This window comes from Mandrillus leucophaeus, unplaced genomic scaffold (assembly GCF_000951045.1).
Source record: "Mandrillus leucophaeus isolate KB7577 unplaced genomic scaffold, Mleu.le_1.0 Scaffold21, whole genome shotgun sequence".
NCBI classification, from domain to species: Eukaryota; Metazoa; Chordata; class Mammalia; order Primates; family Cercopithecidae; genus Mandrillus; species Mandrillus leucophaeus.
Window position 1 is genome coordinate 1,499,292 of NW_012102143.1, and position 4,706 is coordinate 1,503,997.

Sequence of the window (4,706 nt, forward strand, 5' to 3'; positions counted from 1 at the left end):
TTTATTTATTTATTTATTTATTTATTTATTTTTAGAGATGGGGGTCTTGCTATTTTGCCCAGGCTGGATCTGAATTTGTGATCCCTCCACCTCAGCCTCCAGAGTAGCTGGGACTACAGGACACACCACTGCACCCAGTTCATATATCCATTTTAAAACTCATCGGCAACTTAGTGCCAGGTGCAGTGGCTCACCCTTCTAATCCCAGCACTTTGGGAGGCTGAGGTGGGAGGACTGCTGGAGCGTAAGAGTTTGGGATGAGCCTGGGCAAGATGGTGAGACCACATCTCTACAGAAAAAAAAAAAAGTAAAACTCCTGGATGATTGGCAGTCAGAGCTTCTAGTTGTGGGAGACATGGTACTGGTGCATGAAGCTGCAGCCCAAAGTGAAGGCAACTGAGGCACAGCCAGCAGGTGCAGGGTGCAGAAATGAGGGATGAATTTCCCGTGGGACATGTTGGCCACCCAGACCCTCACTCTCATCTCTGTGGACTTCTGGGGTCCTGGCATCTTGGGTTGGGCCATCCCCTCCACCTTCCCTCTGCTCCACCTGTCCTGTCTCTCTCTCTTTTTTTTTTTTTTGAGTTAGAGTCTTGCTCTTGTTGCCTAGCCTGTAGTGCAATAGCATGATCTTGGCTCACTGCAACCTCTGCCTCCCGGGTTCAAGTGATTCTCCTGCCTCAGCCTCCCGAGTAGTTGGGATTACAGGGGCCCACCTCCACGCCAATTTTTGTATTTTTAGCACAGATGGAGTTTCACTATGTTGACCAGACTGGTCTTGAACTCCTGACCTCAGATAATCCACCTGCCTCAGCCTCCCAAAGTGCTGGGATTACAGGTGTGAGCCAGCATGCCTGGCCGGCATCTTTTAAACAGATCTCATGCCTGTCTTGTCTCTGCCTCCACTGGGCCCGCACCTTACCTGCAGGGTTTCCTCCCTCTTGCTAAAACCCTGCGGTTTCTTCACCTGGAATGTGCTATCTGTGAATGTATGCTATTTAAAGAACTTGCAGCATTCAATTCGAGCGAGTGTGAAAAAAATTACTACCTTATTTTCAAGGTACAGAGTCTTGCTTTATAATACATCAAACCACACCCCCAGTTCTTCTCCCCCTCCTGGAAAATCATTAATAAGGGATGGAAGATTGTTCAATGATGCCCAGCTCAGAGGCCACCTCCTCCATGCAGGCCTTGATGATCATCCATCCCTTTGACGGTGCCCATCTTCCTCATTTGAACATGTGATTTTTTTTTCCTTGTCCACAGGCAAAGTGAGTTGAGACAGAAAGATTGAGAGATGGCCTCACCCAGGCTCCCAGGTCCTTAATCAACCACCTGAGCTAGTTTCCCAAAAGCAGCCCACAGAGGGAGCTCCAGCAAACGGCCCCTCCTCCGTGCTCAGACCCTGTGTGGTCTCCCAGGGCGCTGGCCTCTAGGACGGCTGCCAAGCAAAGGGAGGAGGAGTAAGGCTGAAGGCCTCAGCCTCCTGGGGTGGGTCCTGCAGTCTGGAGGCAGAATTGCACCCCCTGGTCCGACCTCTCCCAAGGTGGGGAGACGTGGTCCCAGGCCAAGGGAAGGAATTTTTCCTGAGGCCCAGCAGCCTCCTGAAGACGCCATCGTGGTGGCAGAGGGGCTTAGGGGCAGGGATAAGGGGGGTCTGAAAAGAGGCAGTCCATCCAGGCTCAGAGATGGAACCCCGTGCTTAGCCAGGCCATGGCACCTCTCAGCCTCAGGATCCTATCACCGTTGTTGGGGTGAGAGGGGTGTTGTGCTCATTTCATGGAGCAGGGCTTCTAGCCTGAACTCAGGGGTGTGGGACACAGCATTGCTTCATCTCCACTAGCCTGAGGGCCACCATTTTCCCATCTGTGTCCCCAGCCCCACTTCAAAGCCTCACACATACATGGTGCGTAGCAATTATCTGTGAAGGAATAAAGGAATTTTTGTCATTGGGGTCATGCTGGGGGGTGAGTTCAGAGCATCAGAGCTGACTGCTTACTCGGGAGGCAATGGGCCCATGCAGACAGGGAAGGGACATCATCTTGGGAGATGGGATGTCTGACTTGGTGCTGGTGTCTTCTGTGCCCCTGGGACAGCCAGCAGGCTTGGGTGGTTAGATTTGGTCTCCTCTGAGAGGCTCTGGGTGGCCTCACAACTTATGGGCTATTTTGTTACTGGTACAAGCTTCGGGTCTCCCACAGGCCAAGAGAAGTTCTTAAAGCAATGGAAAAAAAAGAAAAAAAAGGAACAGAGACAGTCTTGCCAGGTTGCCCAGGTTGGAATGCAGTGACATGATCATAGCTCACTGCAGTCTTGAACTTCTGGGCTCAAGCGGCCCTCCTGCCTCTGCCTCCTGAGTGGCTGAGGCTACAGGCATGCATCAGCTCTTCTTAAAGCAATTTATCTTCCCCGTCTCCAGCCTCATTTGTGTCCCCAGCCCTACTGGGGCGGAAAGCTGTGGAACGTTACTCACACGGTCATTGGTATCAACCCCTGGCTTTCCTGTGGGGATCCCTCCCTGGGAGGGGTTCCATGACAATTTGGGTTCCAGAAAGGGATGTGGGAGGAGAGTGTGGTGGAGGGAGGTGGTCCCTTCATGGACCAGAAAGCTTGACCCCTAAGGGGACCCTGGCTTCTGCTTCCTCAAAGCTAAGCAGTGCCAAGGGGCAGCCTGAGACACAGGCAAAGGGGAAGCCTAAGTGGAAAAAGAGAGAAAAAGGGGCGGGGGGTTGGGGGGGGAGAGAGAGAGAGAGAGAGAGAAGGGGCGGGGAGGACAAAGACACATGGCAAGTGTTCCAGCCAGAGCATTCCCACCAGTGGCCTTATTGCATTAAGGATTTTCCCAAAAAGCAGAAATACATTGATAATCAATGGAACATAGCTAGCAGAGCTGTCACAAGCACAGGAATCACAAGTCCCACTTCTATGCAGCCAGAGACTGTGTGACTGTCCCAAATTTTAAATCAAGATAGACAATAAGAACCTACCACCTTCACATCCAAGAAAACTGTGTCCCCACACATTTCAGTCACACTGTGCTGTGGCTTGAGGCCAGCCAGGTGCACAGATCGGGAAGGTTCTGAGGGGTAAGGCCTTCTGTCTTTTTGAAAGGGGTCCCTGAGCAGGAGGCGGCAGTGCTGGGGGAGCTAAAGCGCAGTGGGCTGTCATTTCACGGCTATGACTTCTGTTTCCCAAGTGCACTTCCTGACCCTGAGATTTGAGCCATGGCCCACAGGAATCAGGGCACTTCCGTTTACATATACGCTTATTATCAGGACTGGCGTCGGGGGTGTGGGGCCTGTGCAGTCACAGGGCCCTGTTCTTAGAAGGTGCCCTGGCTTGCTTTAATGCTGTTGTCCTTTTGAAAGTCTTACTATTTTAACAAGGGGCCCTGCATTTTTATATTGCATGGGGCCCTGCATTTTTATATTGCATAGGGTCCTGCAATTATGCAGCCATTCCTGTTTTTGATCTCACTTGCCCCACAGCCGTAATGGAAGAGGGCCGGGAAGGAGTCCTTACCCTGATTCCCAGATGGTGAAACGGAGCGCCAGGAGGGGCAGTGCTAAAGCCGAGACCAGACAGGATCCCTCGGGTGAAATCTGGGGCTGCTGTTTCTCTTGGAGGCTCCTCTCAATGAACGGATGGGTGGCGATCTCCTCTCCTAACTGTCCTAGCAGTAACCTCTGTTCCATCTCCTGTTTTATCTCATTTTATTTTTTAAAAAAATACCAAAACCATTCTCTCACCTGCCAGTGAGGAGCTCACAGCGGTTGGGCTTCCTCAGAGAGTGTTCCTCTCTCGTCCCCTGTCGTGTCCAGGCACCTGCGAGCAGGCTGGTGTGTCCCCAGCTAAATCCACAGGCGCTCCATTCTGTCCCAGACAGCCCACAGTCAAAAACTTTGTCCTTTCCTGGAAAAGCCTCACTGGGAAGCATTTCTGACCTTCAGACCTGCCTCGGCCCATAGCTGGCCACGAGCCCATAACGATCACTTCCTGGCTGGGTGTTTACCTTCCTGGGCCCCATGGGCTGAGCCAGGGTGGCAGCCACACACCTGACACAAAAGTGGTGCAGGAGGGAAGGGCTATCTGAGGGGAAGGCTGGGCATGGCTGGAATACCCGCCGCCCATCCAGAGCTAGGTAATTCTGATTGTCACACCAAGAGGGGCCTGTGGCACACCTGGCCCACCAACCTCAAGTGTTGGCCAGGCCAGCTGCACAGCCCTCAAATCTGAGATTTGGGAAAGGCTTTGGGGTCCGCCAGGGTTCTAGTCATTTCCTGCCATGGCCATCTGGCCTTAACTTGATCACTTCCAGGCATGGAACACTCACTGCTTTGTAAGACATCTTGCTCCATTATTATTATTATTACTGCTAATAGCTTCCTTTTATTCAGTGCTTACTACATGACAGGCCCTGGGCTAAGTACATTACATAATCTCTTATGTAATCCTTGCGTTGTCACTATGACCAGAGAATTATGCCTATTTTAAAGATGCAGAAACAGAGGCTCAAGAAATTGATCATCTTGCTCAAAGCCCCACAGCTAGTAAGCTAGGGATCCAGGATTCAAACCCAAGCCAACTAGTATCAAAACCACTACCATCATTTGCCAAGTTTAATTGCTACAATGTCCATCTTTATATACAACTCAAATCAGCATTTGTTTTAGCTATCTGTTCTGGTAACAAATTAACTCAAAGTG

General features: G+C 51.2%; 1 protein-coding gene across 1 annotated transcript in view; it reads right to left on the reverse strand.

The window, feature by feature from the left end:
* The window catches only part of NGEF (neuronal guanine nucleotide exchange factor), a 137,403-nt gene extending 133,481 nt beyond the window's left edge, over nt 1-3,922 (reverse strand). The window contains exon 1 of the mRNA XM_011980246.1: nt 3,750-3,922. The gene's annotated coding sequence lies outside the window, so the exon portion shown is untranslated. The remainder of the gene's footprint in view (nt 1-3,749) is intronic.
* Nucleotides 3,923-4,706: the final 784 nt, after the last annotated feature.